Raw genomic sequence first — 18,573 nt, forward strand, 5'->3', positions numbered from 1 at the left:
TGCCAAACAAGCATACACAAAAGTTTCAAGAGTGGGGGATGGAGTAAAATATGGAGACAAATTGAAGTGTGATTTATTTTCGCGGAACGGATGTACAGGACTGAGCGGCGGTCATATTTTGTACCGCTATGCGGTCCATCTAGTTCATTTTGATATAGAGAACTCTTTTTACTAGTCAAATGTTCTCACAATGTGGGCAGTCGTAGCCTACTGGTTAGGGCTTTGGGCTTATAACCGGAGGTTTGCCGGTTCGATCCCCGACCAGTAGGAACAGCTGAAGTGCCCTTAAGCAAGGCACCTACAGTAACCCCTCACCACTACTTCAGGTTAGTGTGAGCTTCACCTCACTGTGTGTTCACTAGTTCACGGATGGGATAAATGCAGAGACCAAATGTTATTTACCAGTCACGCCTGCTTTTTTGGTATCCACCCTCATCATATGCTCGCCAGTGACAGGTGTCTAATCTCCACCAGTGCAGTGAAGCCACAGTGTGCTGTGTGATAATATTATAATCGCATAATCTCAAATCTCGACAATGCCTTATTTAGAGTCACGGTCACGGCACTCTCTCACATCTGGTTGGGTGCGCTGGCTGTTTCAGCAGATGTTCTTATCATGCGTGCATCACAGCAGAGCGCCAGCTCAGGCCCCAGTGTGAGCGGGCTTAGTAGGAAGCCTCAGGGTCTCAAAAGCAGCCAGGTTTTATTCCTCTCTGGGGCTGCTGTGGAGGAGACTACATATCTCACAGAGTCTGAGACAGGACTACATATCTCACAGAGTGAGACAGGACTACACATCTCAGAGTCTAAAACAGGACTACATATCTCAGAGTCTGAGCCAGGACTACATATTTCACAGAGACAGGACTACATATCTCACAGAGTCTGAGACAGGACCTGCAACACAGAGGTTGGCACTGAGGAACCTACTGTAGATCATGACTCTGTGTAACTCCATGACACTGTGTAATAACAAGTTCCACACAGCACTTCCTACCACATCTTCGTGTGTGTGTAAGCCATCCACTTCCAGTGTTGTGCCTGAATGCGTTCATTGAACGATAGTTCATGAACTCGTTCATATTTGGGCGAACGTGAACTGAACGTACTGTATTACTGCCTGATGAACGTTACTGTGAACTTGTTCATTCTGGTGTCTGTGAACGGCACGCTCTCTCAGTTTAACTTAGTTCAATAGGCCACATTTCCATAGAGCCTTCCAGGCGAAAACCTGGCTAAAACACACTGTAAACAGGCCTTAATATGTATAAAAACACCCAATCTGGCAATGTCAGCTACCAGTGTCGCACCGCTGCATGCGTAATCAAAACAAAAAGCAGCATGGAGGTGACAGCAGCAAGGAGGCATCGTATAATCGTTTAAACGTGTTTTATGACAAGGTCGGTGAGGATAGAAAAATCGTACATTTCTGTGCAAGCTTTGTCCGCTGGCTTTCAAAAAGAAAATTTGCACTTGTGTGGATCCGCACCCGGCTAGCCTTTCAAGGTATGTGCAAGCCAATAAAAAAATCAAAAGACAGTCAAGAAAGATCCTCGACCCAAATCCCATTAACTGCGTTCTATATGGGCTGTGGCAATAATTTTGAAAAATAATAATGTAGCTCACAGCAACATATGGAAAAAAAAACTATGAACTAGTTCATTTTTGGAATTGTGAACTTAGTTCAAAATGTTGAATTATGAACTAAACTTCAACTAAACTAAAATTTTTGAACTGAACTTTGAACTAGTTTATGTATAAAGTGAACTTTCCCAACACAGAACTTTCCCACTTATGGCTTCAATAAAGGGCATATGTGTGTGTGTGCAAGCATGTGTGTGTATGTTATTGTGTGTGCGACTGTGCGTGCATATGTGTGTGCAAGCATGTGTGTGTGTGTGTGTGTGTTATTGTGTGTGTGTTCATATGTGTGTGTGTGCAAGCATGTGTGTGCGTACATTATTGTGTGTGTGTGTGCGCATATGTTATTGTGTGTGTATGCGTGTGTGTGTGTAACTAGAGGCTCTCAGGTTGTCCTGTTGCTGTCCAGCTCCACCTGCTAGCCTGCTGCAGTGTCCTTGAATGAGATGCTGAAGCACTCAACCTCTCACTACTCCCACTGGGCACACACACACACATATACTCAGACACTCACACATGCAAACACACGCATGCATGCATGCGCACACACCTTTACTAAATGTGTGTGTGTGTATGTGCGTGAATATGTTTGTGTGTGTCTGAAGCAAGCCAAAGCAAAAGATGGGGCTGGACACACACTCACACACTCACTCTCACACACACACACACACACGTGTCCTCTAGGAGCCAGAGCTGAGGAGTTGGCAATGTTGTACTCAGAGTGGAGAGGCTGCATCTGGTTTCCGTGGCGATGATGAGCATCTGGGTGGTAATCGAGCCGTGGGTGAAGTGGCAGACACCCAACCCCACATACACAAACATGCGCACACACACATCCTGTTAATCACACACACGCGCGCGCACACACACACCCTGTTAATCACACACACCCACACATCCTGTTAATCACGCACACGCGCACACACACACATCCTGTTAATCACACACACACATAGCATTGGCCGTAGGTTTAGGGTGGGACGCTAGGGACCAGTCCTAATCAATATTTTGAGATGACAAAATTGTCCCCACCAATATTTTAGCGAACGCCTTTGTGCTATTTGGACTATTCCGACGGGCAGGACGACAGCAAAAACACTGTCATTTGATTGGCTGAAACTGAAGGGGGTTTATCTGACACGCACAACAGCGTTAAAGCATAGCCTAGGCCTACTTCACTTTGTGGTGACACTGGCAGAAAAGCGAGGGAGTGTCGGTATAGGCCAAGTTATCAGGGATGTCTACCAATACATTAGATTACATTTGGCTGACGCATTTTTAACCGAAGCGACTAACAACATGGTAAACAGTTTAAGTTTTAAAGCAATTCTCAACAATTTTAGAACAATTTAAAAACGGTAGACTACAGTAAGAATAGCTCTGTGAACTTGCACAGGTAAACTTGCTCGTCTTGACCGCGTCCGTCTTACACGAGGACGGATGAAACGAGGGCTGACGCTTCAGCAACAGACTCTATTGTTATGCTGACAGGAATCACATGCAGCTAGCCTCGCGTCTCACTAATGATGAGTGAGTGATTCGCTCACACCGACCGAAACTTGCAGTTTCAAGTAGCTTCCTCCCTCAGCTGTTCCCAAACGCCCAGAGTCCAATTCTAATGAATTGGAGAGGATTGGCCAATAGTAGCCTATGTGTTCTTCCTTTCTCTCTCCCAACGCACTGCAAATGTTGTCTGATTAACTGAGAGGTGCTCCGATATTATAAGGAGCTCGTCACGTCTGATCCCGCCCTCTGACGTTAGCACAGCTTACAATACATAACCCAAAAAGGCCAGTGTGAAAATATTTTTAATATTCCCTTTGCCCTTCAGTACATTTTGCCCCTTTTTGTGCTTTGTAGATCAGCTATGCCACCAAAGAAGAAAAGGAACATTCAAAGCTTTTTCATTATGCAGAGTCTAAGTAGGCAAAGTAGCCATACAAACTGGCAACTGGTGACCAGGCTTTCAAATGCATTTTACTGTGGAAAATGGTTAACTGTTAGGATATTACCCAGGATATTGTCACAGCTAAACCTAGCTTCTGTAACCTTTCAACCAAGGTTAGGAGTTATGTTGAGGGTGTGCCGCAGAACAGTTGCATAAAGCAGAATAAAAGTCACCATGTCATTGACTGTTAATTGTGCTACCAATCTTGCAGTCACAATAAACAATGGATCTGAGACATTTTCCTGTTCCTGTTTATGTAGGCTAATGTATTTGTGAATGTAGCCTGCACAATGCAAAGAAATAAAAGATAAACTAGAAATGTAATGCCAGAGGAATTACAATAGGGGATGGAAAGCTGCTGGCTTAATGTTGGTGGGGAGATAATTGAAAAAACATTGAATCACGTAGGGCCCGTCCCAATACCTCCCCTACCCCTAGATTTTTGCCCTAGCCCTCATTTTTGCGCGTGAACGTGTAGGGCTAGGGTGTCCCATTACTTTAGGGAGCAAGGGGAAGTGCTATTTTCTCCTTAAAATCAACCCTCAAAATATAGCCAGGACCGATGCAGGCTTAAAACAAAGTGGGAGATGAAATTACCCAGGATACCGTGCGAGCTCACCGAGCCGGCCACATTTTTCATATATTTTCGCAAATAAGCATATAAAAATTTCGAACTTTGTTGGAATATGTTAGTTTGATGCACATCTGATGGACTGTTGAGTTTTGAACACTAATGTTAGAAAATATCTCACGAAGCTATCTGACGATGTTCATGATATCTGCTGAGTGCTTTGAGAGAGTCTGCCCATCAAATAAAGTTATATATCTGATCTGGGTAGTTTCGTCAATATTTAAGGTGTGTGTTCTGGCATTCACATGAACACGTATATCTTTGTTGATTAACCAGACGTAGATAAACCAGCACAGCCCACACAACAATGACCGCTGGAACGGGCATGTTCCTGAATGAAAATAGTAGCAGGCTACTACCGTAGACACGCCAGGCCGCGGACGTAGGTGAGCACGTTCTCTACGCTAATTTGCATATAGTGCTGTCCCAATTCATAGGGAAAGATCTTCACCTCCACTTCCCTTGTTGAGTGGGCTTTAATGTTGAGGGCAATCAAAACCAAGTGGACGTTTTAAGGGGGGAGAAATGGGACGGACCCTTAATCTTTGAGTTCATACAAACCCTTGTACCAAAAAACCTTGTGTCAGGCTTTCTTGAGATATCACACTCAAGGTGGGTTTGACCTTGACTTCATCATTGAGTCCATACAAATGTTCACACCAAATTTGAAGCATGTGCGTCAAGCCTTTGAAGTTGTGACAAGCACGAAAGCTGGCCTTTGGAGAATGTAGTTCAGAGAAAGCCTAATTGTATGCAATGCAATAGGCTACCTGCAAAACGGGGCTTTCAGTTGATGTGTTGATGACTGCTCATTCTGCACCCAGATAACAATTAGTCATTGAATCTGTTAAATCAACATTACTTTGTCAACATTAAAATCATTGAAGGCCTACATCACTTTTGCACCCTTCATTAATATTGAAGCAACGTTGAAATTCTAACTACAGATCAATGGGATTTCAATGGTATTTCCACTAAAATGAATATTGAAACAATATTGAAATTACAACAAAACTAAAGATCAACGCGATTTCAATCAAGCGGATCACCAGGGGTGTCACGGTTCCACGGGGAGAGCTTGAACCAAACGCAGGGCAAAGCACAGCCAGGCAAGGTAATCCCAGAATCACAAGAATCTATTAAGAACTGAATCAACCGTGTGCAATGCAACACACAATGACTAATAACCGACGAAGACAGAGGGTTTAAATACACAGGGGTAACAGGGCACAGGTGGACAGTGGACAATGAACAAGGTAAAAGACAGGTGGAAACCATAATTAACAGACTAACGTGGATCAGGTGAGGGGCGGAGACACGGGCACAAGGAACAGAAACACATGGCAAAACAAACAAAGAAACACATGGAACAGGACACAGGAAGTAAACAAGAGGAGCAGACATGAAGGAAAACACTAAACAGGGAAAACAAAACACAAGAGGACCCTTACAAGGCGCAAGCTGGGAGGGGGGCCGTTGGCTGCCATTTCTTCGATCACACGCGCCCGGTATATGACCGCTTTTGGCCTTAACCTCTCGCAGTGCGGGCAGGATTCGGGACGCCAATGCTGCCCGGGCATGGTCGACACCCAGGCAGCTTATGCAGACCGGGTGTGGGTCCAGAGCGGGGATCCACATCCCGCAGCTCCGACTACACCTCCGCATCTGGCCGGTCACCGACTCAGACATGCTTATTAGATTTTTTTTTTTTAGAACCTTTATTGAAAAAACAAACAAGACAGAAAAAGCGAGAAAAATAGAGAGGTATAGAAAGGCAGTCGTCTTCCTCCCCGGCAAAGGCTGAAGCCGATGACACCCGTCTCCCCTGTTCCGTCTACTTCTCCCGATATCTGCACTTTTCTTCTTGCTCGCAAGACCGTATTTTTCTTGTGGGAAACTTCAAGCGTCGTCACAGAAGAATGAAAGAGTGATTGTGGTTGGCCACGGCGGCTTATTATAGCCGAGCCATTTTCGCGCCAACAGAACCTTAGCAAGGACCTGTGAGAGGACTTCAGTTGCGATCACGTGATCGTGGAATGCATTCCCATTGGTTAACGACAAGTAGTTCGACTGAAAGAGAATGGCAGCTTGCTTGCTTAGGCTACTTGTCTAGCCGAGTCGTTAAAAACAGACTTCACATAGATACTCCATTCGAATAGAAAATACTAATTAATTGTAACTTACATTTGGTTGGGTAGGAAAACGCTAATAACAGACTCACAGTCGCTTCTACGCTATGTCACATCTATGAAACTCCCGCCCTGCGTCCTGATTGGCTAAACCATAAAGTTGGTTGGAGAAATCACTCTCAATGGAAGAGGTCCCAGATGGATGTGAGTGAAGCTAGGCGGAGCTAAGCGGAACGACATTCATCTGGCTAGGGTCATGTTATAATTCCAGACCTACACAACAGTTATTTCAACATGTCTGTACGTTAAGCGGTTAGAGTCGCATTCATTCTTGAAAAGGTAAAAAGAAAAGGTTATAAGAAGAAGAAGCAGCCAGGAGATTTCAAGACTATGGTGAATTTCCATACTCATAGAAATGAACATTGCGAGACACTTATCTCTTCTATGATCTCATCCCAGAAAGACTTCTTTGTTAGTTATTAATTTTATCTAATGACACAGCAAACATGATGAATTTAATCCACATATCCTCGCACTATGCGAAACTATTTTCCACTAGCCTAAAACGGCGAGACTGACACCTTGATTTCAAAAGAGTCAGGGTTGGTATACAGATGCATCTCAAAAAACCCAGACTGAGAGATTAAATACTCAAGAAACCATTGCCGGTATTTTGATAATAAAAATAATATTTTAGTTGTGTTCACCCTGCGACCCATGGGCACAAATGTCAAATGAAAACAACAAACAGGGTACTACGGCCAGCCTACCTAATTTATCGAGATAGCTCGTTGATCTAGGGAGTTAAATAATAGCTACAGTGTACAGTGCATCTTGCCCTGTGTTTAAGTGGTAACTTGCCTGTGGCTATCAGTGGTGTGGGTGTATAGCTGCAGCTTACCGACTTCCCAGGCGAGCGTGAATACCAGTCACAAGACTGTGCATGATGGTCACAAGACAGGTACATCTAACATGGTGTGCTAAATAAGTGTGCTAAACCCTAAACCTCAACGAACACCTGCCTTTCGTCAGTGTGTGTTATTCCCTCAACCTAACAGTAAAAGTTGATTAGAGCTCTTCTCAGGTCGATATAAATTCTTTTTTGTAATATTTTGAGATATTGGGTTTTGATTTCCATGAGTTGTAAACCGTAATCATCGAGATTAGAGTAATCAGAATAAAAAAGGCTTGAAATATTTTACTTTATGTGTAATGAATGTTCCACTTTTTAAATAAATTAGGTGGGAAAAAAGAACTTTTCCATGATATTGTAATTTTTTAAGATGCACCTGTATTTCTGAGGTTTATTGGGGGAGCATTCCAAAGTCTCAGTGCAACCACAGCAAATGTACGGTCTCCTTTTAGTTTGAGTCACGACTGTGAGGTTATCTGAAGTAATTGGGATGCAGACCTTAAAGGTATACTACGCGGAGGTTTAGGTAGTATGGGTGACCTCTCTCTGAACTCTACCAGAGTGGGCTGCAGCTAATCTATGTGCTTCCGTATGGCCACAGTGTCTCATTAGTCTCACATCTGGAAGCGTGGGATCAGTGGCACCGTGCCCAGATAATGCCACACTGGCAGGAGCGAACAGAGCAGCATCCCGCTGAACTTTCTATCAACCCAATCAACTCCCAGCACAGAGGAGAGGTTTCACACCTAATGTAGCACTGCTGTTCTAATGGATATCTATAATGTAGCACTGCTGTGATAATGGATCTATAATGTAGCACTGCTGTTATAATGGGTCTATAATGTAGCACTGCTGTTATAATGGATATCTATAATGTAGCACTGCTGTTATAATGGGTCTATAATGTAGCACTGCTGTTATAATGGATATCTATAATGGAGCACTGCTGTTATGAGTGAATCAGACTGAAGCTGAGTAAAGCACTTTATCAACACTCTAAACACACTTTATCAACACTCACTCTATACTCACTCTACACACACTTTATCAACCCTCTAAACACACTTTATCAACACTTACTCTAAGCACTTTATGAACACTCTAAACACACTTTATCAACACTCTAAACACACTTTATGAACACTGAGCCTCATATACTCAGAAACACACAGAAGCAAGGACACACCTAAATAGATTGGGAGACAAACACACACACACACACTCTCACACAGACCCACCTGCGTGGTTGGGAGAGGCACAAACACCTGAGCAGGTTGGCAGACACACACACCTACACACTTGAGCAGACACACACGCACACCACAGAACTGGTAAGGAGTCTGTTGCTCTCTGTGTGTGTGTCTTGTTATCCTCACATCTGGAGCCCCAACATGAGTGGCACAATGCCCAGATGGTGCTAAGACACCTATAAACGCACACGTGCACACACACTCATTCACATGCACACACATGCACACAGGGCAGGAGTGGGGCCACTTTTCAGCCCGGGAGTTTCAGATTGGATAAATGAGGCAACATTTCAGTTGTTACTATCCTGTAGTTTTCATTAGAACCATGGTTCAACAAATGTGTAAAGTTTGTATAATAATAATTAACTTAAACTGAGAAGTTAACAAAAATATTCTACTATCCCACAAGGATATAGGTTGATAAGTTAACAAATACAGAAAGAAAGAAAACATTTGAAATGTATCCCACTCTTCCAGAAAGAGGCATATAGAACTAATGTTTACATGTTTATTTTGCATAGGCTATCATGTTGTTGATTTAGCCTATACAGGGCTGCCAACTTTTCAAAAAACCTTGGAGTGAGATTTGGTGGGGCCAACCAAAATTTTGCTGCGGAAATTATTTTTGGCTCATTCAGCATTATTACCGTACATTAAAAAAAAAAAACGTACATCAGTGGTTCTCAGGTGTAGGGAACAGGGTCCCAGAGTTTAATTAACATTGGTATCAAAGGGATCTACTACTAGGACCTCGGCCTGAACCTGCGTTCATCTGATGCTGTGTCGTCCTAAGGGTGTTTTGTAAGAACCCAGGTGAAATTTTTTTTTTTATTAAAAATATACTTTTTAAAAGTGTACTAAGTACAGTTTGTACTTTTTTCATAAAATCCAAGTGTAGTTAAGTGTATTCAATTATGTGTTAAGTTCAACTTAAAATCTATTTCACTACACCAAGTGTAAATTGTATGCTAAAATGAAACTTTTTTCAAACTTAAGTTCTTAAGTACATTATACAAAAAGAGATTAATGAGCATTCGGAACAGTCGCAGTACAATTTTGTAACATCCCAAGTGTATTGGAAATGTACTTTTAAAAAAGGCATTACAGTATAACTAATAATAGTGTATTAGTGTATTTTGAATACACTCTTATCATCCTCATTTCTATTCATTTGGCATGCTTCTGTAGTATTTTAAATTAACTTCAAATGTACTTCCTGACTACAATAAGTGCCTTGAAAGTTTGCAGTTATGTTAATAAAAGTATAGTCTTAAGATACTGTAAGCATTATAAAGGCATGCAATTGAAGTATAATATTAGTGTGATTTAAAATTGTTCTATTAGTACTCTCCTACCTATTCTGTTACATGACAAATTACACTTTGATTATGAGAAAAACATTTTATTGACATGAATGAAAATTACATCTTTCTCTAAAAACAAAACAAAACATAATATTCATCCATAACATCCATAACAAAAGTAAAGCATTTTTCTGAAAGTTATGGATCTCTTGAGCATATTTTTTCAAGTTGGATGTGGTAACTTTGTCATTATAGGCCTACTATGGCGACACAATAGAGCCACAAAGCACTCACGCGATAAAACATGTATTTGGGCGTATTATATTATTTCACACGCATAGATATTAAATGCGAGCGCGCAAATTCTCTGTGCGCGCGCAGACTTGCTCCCCGAGCGCGCGCGGACTGCTCCCCGAGCGAGGAAAAAAATGCTGCGAGCGAGGAGGAATCTGACCAATGAGCAGAAATCAACTTTGAGAGAACTGAGTGTTTTTTCGAGTGGCTGTTTGGAGCGCTGGTCAGATTCCTCCTCGCTCGCAGCATTTTCTTCCTTGCTCGGGGAGCAGTTTCCTCTGAGTGCGCACGTGCAGAGAGAATTTGTGCGCTCACATTTAATATCTACGTGTGTGAAATAATATATAATATAATACACCCGAATGCATGTTTTATCGCGCAAGTGCTTTTTGCCACTAGTGTGTCGTGATACTCTACAGCCTCATTAGTAGACCATCAATTCAAAATGCAGATTTCATGAAAAACAAACGTTGTTTACCCTCTTAGGTGAGAGAATTTGCCCTCTAAGCTCGAAATTGTTTACTTGTCACCCAGCCTACAAGCCAACAACTTAACAGTCTAACATGGCTAAATTTGTAATGCATGATCATTTATTGCTTATTTATTTGCAAAGTCTTCTGGCCCAGAAAGAAAACCATGGTGGTTACGTATCATGAGGCCATCCTTAAAAATATTTTCGTTTGCCGTAACCCGACCGACCCTGTCAATTTAGAACCGACCCAAAATTTTTTTTTCCCCTTTTAGTCCGACCAACTTGCCGGTTGTAAACTTGCGTTAATACCGACCGATTGTTTTTTTTTACTCTAAACAACCAATACAAATGCAATAAAAAATTATTTTAGTAGGCCCAAGTATTGTGAATATAAATTGCCTACATGCAAACGTGGCTCACTTAAATAAAACCCTGTGGCGTCATCTCTACATCTTTACGCATGTCACACTATGGCCTACGCTTCGTTTCATTCACACAAACTGATAACGCTTTTTGGCATGAATTTCTGGAAGAACTGTGGCCAGATCTGTTCTCATCCCTTCTCCCCCCTAGTCTAACGGTGACCGTGTCGGAGTATTGAAATTGGTTGTGGTCTATTCAGCATTTCTCAAAATATGGGTCCGCAACATGGAGACTGCTGGTCCGCGGAGTCGTGGAGTGAAATTAGGCCCGGTGCTTCATCTGATAATTTGCTGCGCAGTTGATCAAGAAACCGTGGATCGACGAAAAAAGAAAACAAACGTTTCTGCTATCGATGTCATTAAACATGGAGCCCTACAATTAAGTGGTGGTATGAGCATTCATTCAATGCGGCGTCTGCTTGCCAGAGAAACTGAAACTAATCGATAACGTTGGTATCAAAGCTCCGCTTCAACCTGTTGGAAGGCTATTTATTTATTTAACGAAACTTAATAGAACGACGTTGTTTTTTGGAACTTCCTTAGAAACAGAGCAGAGACTGTATAATAGGGGAGAGTGGGGTAAAGTGAGATGTTTTTTACATTTGCTCCCCTCCAAGTGAGCTAAAATGATATATCAGTTAAATTTACACATTTCCCATTAATTCAGGATGTTTCCTTGCTATTGTAATTATCAGAATGTATTCAGGATGAAGGGCAGTGAAAATATGATGTTTTTTAAAAAAGTGGTCTTGTGTCTCACTTTACCCCAGCTTAGGGGTAAAGTGAGACAGACTAGAGAAGTCAACGGGGTAGGGGTAAACTGGGGTAAACTGATCCACTTACTTTTTCCACTCTGAAACTACCATAACAACATATGTTGTAACAGGTTAGAATCCTGACAGCTAGCCTGACAACCTCAAATGCCAGACTAGTAAAAGAATCATGGGAATTGGTCAATTAAGCACATTTTTTCCTACAACACTTGAAAGTAATTCTAAACAAAATCAAATACAACATAATGTAATTCAAAATGTTTTATTAACATTCAAATGAGAGGTATGACTCACCTTGCTGCAACTCAACTCCTACACTACAAAATATCCCTTTTTTATATGTATATAAAAGTCTTAATATAAAAATGCCAGGAGCCTATGTACAATTGAACACACAGACACTTAAAAAAAAAAAACAGCAAATAGAACACAGTCTGGGGGTCAGAACACAGGACCTTTAGAGCCAGCTAGAACAGCCTGGGATCAACAGGACTAGATCCACAATCAGAGCATCAGTCATTCTCTACAAATACAGTAGGCCTCTACAAACACTCCACATTCCAGCCCTGAAGATTGCAGGGAAAGATGAAGAGTTGTTCTCTACGTGTGGTCCCTCCACGCCTCTTAGGTTGAGGCAGCTTCTTTACCACATCTGCTTTGGGAACATGTGCCACATCTTTTTATTTAATAGCAAATGTGAATTTTTTTTAAGGAATTGGGTAAGAATTTCATCATCTTCAACTTTTTCAACCATGCCAATATACCGGACGCTCCTGTGTTTGGTTGTAAAGTTAATCATGACAAAGTCACCCACAGACAGATCTTTGTTTCCTGGATCACTTCTCTCATCCTCAGAGCTCTCTTCATCATTATCAAGTGGGACAGGGACATCACTCTCCTCAGAGCTGCTAACTACGATTTTCCTTTTGGTTGCTTTCTTTTTCGATTTTCCCTTTTCTTTGCTATTTTGCTTTTTCCCCACCAGTTTCTTTTGTCTTTTTTATAAGCCTCTTCAATTGCCTGCTTCTCGGGAGTATCAGTTATGATGGCTGTCTTCACACGCTTTCGTTTGGTTTGTGTTCTGGGGGGACATTTGGGAAGTGGTAGGATTTAAAGAGGAGACACATATCCAGGTCGGCTGGGAACACGTGGCTAAGCATCAGCGGGTGAATTATCTGCAGCGGGTGGTTCGTCTGCAGGTGGATCATCTGCAGGGGTTGGACCATTAAGAACATCTGCAGGGGGTGGACCATCCAGATCATCTGCAGTGACAGGCTGCAGCTCAGGGTTTGGCCGGTCTGACACCATGGATGGTGCAAACGCTTCATCAGGGAAAATGTCTTGGTTATATGGAAAAATCCCAGTGGACCTAAATCCAGAAGTGATGTTGCGTGGTGTCACTGCTGACATGAAAGCCTCATTCACAAGTCCTGCAGTCTGGTAGATGGAGACTGTTTTGCCGGGGTTAGACCTCATCCATCCATCAAGAGCACGGCTGTATTGGGTCTTGAACGGGCCATACACGGTCACGTCGAGAGGCTGCATGCGATGGGATGTGTGGGGTGGGAGGGTGAGCAGAACAATTCCGTTGCTCTTGGACATTTCTATTGCCTTGAGTGAGATGTGAGCTTTTAGATTATGGGACGATCAGGGGTGCAGTTAGTGTGCTGTATCAGGTGATCAAGGAACTCAGGCCAGATGTCTTCATTCATCCATCCCGTTCTGGTGGCGGTACCTTTGGCTCCTGGAGGTGCTCCTGTCATGAAGCAGTCCGTAAACTTGACTCTGGGGAAGACAAACATGGGAGGTATGGCATTCCCAGCAGCATTCACTGCACACACCACAGTCACCAGTTCTCCTCTCTCAGCCGATGTGACAGAACCAACTTGCTTTTTTCCTGTCTCTGTCACAACCTGATCAAATAGAAAGTTTAGAATCAATGGCATGTGCAACCAGTATTTTACTACTGGTCTAAAGGTACAGTGCATTTCTTTTCATGTCCAGTTCTAAGATTCACAGCATTACCACAGCATTATACATGTACCAGCACTTTACTGTCCACTGCACTTTTATATGCACCAGCACTTTACTGTCCACTGCACTTTAATATGCACCAGCACTTTATTGTGCACTGAACTTTAATATGTACTAGAACCATACTCTTAACCTAATCTGTACCAGCATTTTTAATATGTACTAGCTCTTTAATATGCCCTCTAGTAGCCATGTGTAGTTTACCTGCTGTGGCTTTTGTACTGTAGACACCTGTTTCATCCACATTGTAAATCATATGTGGAGGGAAGGCACGCCTGTTAAAGATGAGAGGCAAAGTAAGAACCTTATCAGAATCAAAGCCAAATCTTACAGGTAATGCCTCCGTAAAGCATTTGCGACTAAATAATTAATTCTGTCACCTGTCCATCACTACAGCCAGATTGTCAAAGAATTCCCTGACTGTAGTTTTATTGAAGGCTGTAGCCCATCCCAGGGATGTTGCCTCTGGAGTTTGGATAGAGATATGGCGACGTGCTAGGAAGCTGTGAAACCAATCTTCACCTACTGTAGAGTAGACAATTCATTATTATAATATTTAGCTTTGTGCCAAGATCAGTTGGCCTTAATTAACCTACAGAATCATGTGATCTCTTGCACACCCTAGCCTACCTGCACATTGTGTCTTTGTCCAATTGTCAGGGACAGGGATATTGTTTATTTCTGCATATTCAAAGGCCAGTTGACGGGACTTAACTGGAGGAAGGGGACTGTTAACTAGTTGTTTCAAGTGTTTGGCAAGGCCATGGAACTGTTCAGCTAGCACTCTCCATCTCCTCGAGGGGTGTTTTGCCCCAGGTTGTCTTCCTGGTGTATTGCCTTGGCATGATGGCTTTTCTACAATGTTTGACATTTAAAATAAAAATGTAACATTACATATTAATTAATTATTAAGTGCCCTTGAGCAAGACACCTAACCCCTCACTGCTCCCCGAGCGCCGCCGTTGTAGCAGGCAGCTCACTGCGCCGGGATTAGTGTGTGCTTCACCTCAGTGTGTGTTCACTGTGTGCTGTTTGTGTTTCACTAATTCACCGATTGGGTTAAATGCAGAGACCAAATTTCCCTTATGGGATCAAAAAAGTATATATACTTATACTTAAAAACATAGTTAGGCTACAGATTAAAACTAGGGAAATTACAAACACTGCCATGAAATGAACTTGAATGCTCTGTCAAACATGAATAATTAAAAAAATCTAAATCTATCGCATAAACCAAGGCATAAACATTAATAATGTAGCCTAAGCTTCATAGCACTAGTAGAGCACCAGGTTTATTCCCCCTCTAATATCAATGGTGGAAAAAATGTTCTACTTCATAAAATGCATGTAATTTGTCCTGTACAGTGGCGTCATGCCCATTGAAATAAAGGGGGCACGTGCCCCCTCGGATTTTTCCTCCCTGATAATTTTTTTGATCATAACTTTGTTCCTATTATGCTCCATAATAAGCCAGAGCCTATAACGACTCAAATGCATTTTTCTGGATGTGTAATAAACCGTACCAAAATAGCTGAAGACCGGTCAACATTAGCCCTTTTCCTAAAATTGGTGTCTGTGTATGTTCTCGTAACTCACACGCACATTGAGCTCGCAATGTTTTGCTTGTGTTGAACTGTTACAGTTACAGTTTAAACAGATACAGTCAATGGTGTTAAAGTGGTAAGTAGTCTAGCTAAGCAATAAAAAGTAGTGGAATTATTTGTGGTTGACCAGGAAATTTTGACTTGGCGATCAAATAGTTAGAACTATGGATTTGATGTTGGCCGCGAATTCAGAGCATTGCGTTAACGTAAGCCTACATCAGTGGTCTCCAACACGGTGCCCGCGGGACGGCTATGAGGCGCCCCCAGCGCACCTTCTAAAAATAGCCAACAGCTCGCCTGCAGATCACGCTCTAAAAACACGCCCCATTGTAAAGTTTTCAATAGATATTTAATTCAAAGACCAGAACCCTTTTAAGAATGTATGTAGCCATACATCTGTAACAATAAATTGATATTGGTGATACCTTACAAATTGTAGCTGCGTTGAATTTTAGCCTTTGGCTCCAAATCCGTTTCCTATTCAATCTTTAAACAACAACGGAGATGGACCGCATACACGCTGTTCGCACGCATAGACAGTTAAGGGGGAATAAACTTGCTCGTGTGGTGCAATGGAAGCATATCTTTGCAAAAGTTTTGTGGCCATTCCATGTTCGTCAAATACGGTGCATGATTGTTCAAGGACTGAAAAACAATTGCTTTAGCTCACAAGCCTTTTCTGCTCCGTAGGCTATTGCCGTATAATAGCGCTGAAAATGTTGTGGCATGCCTGGCTGAGCAGGACTGCATTACCTATTTTTGTCAGAACATGGAGAGATTTCTGGTGTGCAATGTTAGTTAGGGTGGTGTGCATATGTTAGGGTGGTGTGGGCGATTGAAATGTTAAAACCGAATTGTCCACTTAAATCAGAACTTAAACAACCCCTGCTGAATTCATAATGGTGGGTGGGTATACATTTACAAATTGTAACCCAAATTGCACAAAAAGAGTTTGTTTAAAAATAATTGAATATATTTCCCATATTAACATTGAAATGAACAAACTGACCAAAAATGTTGGTAGTGTTGCATAGGCTATTGAAATTAAAGTTGAAAGTTGAATATACTTAATATATCAAGACTTATAGGCCTACACAATATTGATAATTTAAAAGTAAAACACATAGGCCTGTTATTTAGGAGGACTACCCTCGCAAAAAAGGGGTGAGGGTCTGTTTGTTTCAAATGAGTAGCCCTCCATATGATTTCGGGTCTTCAGGTAGCCCTCATTCCCAAAAAGGTTGAAGACCCCTGGCCTACATGGTGTCAGTGTAACGTAGCCTAGGCTACTCTTACACATATTACAAATATTTGGCAAAGTCTCCTGGTTCAATTGTTTCCAGTTTCATAGAAACGAGGGCGTTCAAATTTGCTGTGACTACAAAATCCAACCTAATAACATTAGGCCTACCAAGGCATTGCGTTGGATGTTTCTCAATCTCCACTTGTTCTCTTCACGTATGTGGCAGCTAATCCATGTAGTGAAAAGGGATACCCTTTTAAAAGGAGGCTTAAAGTTGTTTTATATTATATGATCGCTATGGTCCATTTTTAGACATATGCCTTATGTATGTATCTTTTTAATATAATTAAATGGTATATACAGGTGGTTATTGTTAGTGTGAGACCTAGTACTGTGTGAATTGATTTTAATGACTTAATACTGGTTAGTGATAAGACACAATTATGAACAAATATAAGTGGTACTAACAGTAATTATAATTGTATTTTATGTTTTTATTGTGTTTTTATATTTTCTATGCTCTTTTTCCAGTAGATCTACATTACACTGTTACTGTTTGTCTTAACAAATTAATCAGAGTTAGCTTAATATTGACTTAAAGCATATTCCTTTTGCAGCTGTCTGCTCGGCTCTTTTATGGGAAGAGGGATACCATTGTTGTTCCCATAAACCCTGCCATCAGCGATGACGATGATAGCTCAGAGGAAGAAGACAATGATGTGGCAGATCCCGACTTCCTTCCATCCATCGAAAACCTGGACATTGATGGCCCTTCTGCTAAAAGGAAGTGCAAGCGACCTGCAGTGGAGGTGCTTGTAGATGAGGACCTGGACGGAAATGATGAAAATCAAGAGCCGACCCCAAAAGCGAAGAGGCCCACCAACAAAAAGAAGCCAGAACCCCGGCGAACCCTCTGGAAGAAAGTTGACCTGGACAACCCACCCCTGCCTGAATACCAGCACATTCCCCCTGACTTCATCCAAAGTCCATTTGATTATTTCAGCAGGTACTTCAGTCGTGAAGTAATCTCACACATTACATACCAAACAAACTTATATGCAACCCAGATAAACATCAACACCACCTTCGCCACCACTGAAGATGAAATGATGAACTTTGTGGCAATTCTCATCTATATGGGGATTGCTGAGCTACCGTCCGTTGATGATTACTGGGCAATAGGGAGACCAGGGTCCCACAAGTGGCAAACCTTTTGTCCTCTAAACGGTTCAAGTTATTGAAGAGGGTTGTCCACTTCAATAACAATGCTCAGATCCCTGGTAACAATGACCGTTTCTTCAAAGTCCAGCCATTATTCAATTATCTTGTTACGGCCTTCAGAAAAGAGCCAGAGACCCCCAAGCAGTCTGTTGATGAGGTGATGGTTGCCTACAAAGACTGCTGGCAACCTAAGGCAATACATTAAATCCAAGCCAGACAAATGGGGCTTTAAGCTATTTGCCAGGGCTTCACAGGATGGCTTCATTCATGACTTAATTTTGTACCAAGGGCAGACAACGCTTGAGGCTGACGGTGTCCCACTGACACCTGAACAACAAGACATGGGTGTCACCAGCCAGACAGTCTCTGTCTTGGCCAGCACCATGTCCTCTGGCCCAAAAACCATCTTTGCAGACAATTACTTCAGTGGCCTAGATATTCTGCGATATCTCAAGAGCAAGAATTGCCGGTACACAGGAACAGCCAGGGACAACAGGACTGGCAATGCTCCACTCAGGCCCATCAACGAGATGATGAAGAAGGCTGTCCCTCGTGGTACCTGTGACCTACATCACCAGTGATGATGGGATCCTGATTGACAGGTGGAAAGACAACAAGATTGTCACTCTGATGTCAACAGACATGGGGGTAGAGCCTTGGTCCTCAGTCTACAGGTACTGCAGTGACACCAAGA

Source organism: Alosa alosa, chromosome 14, assembly GCF_017589495.1.
Source record: "Alosa alosa isolate M-15738 ecotype Scorff River chromosome 14, AALO_Geno_1.1, whole genome shotgun sequence".
In the NCBI taxonomy this organism is placed as follows: Eukaryota; Metazoa; Chordata; class Actinopteri; order Clupeiformes; family Clupeidae; genus Alosa; species Alosa alosa.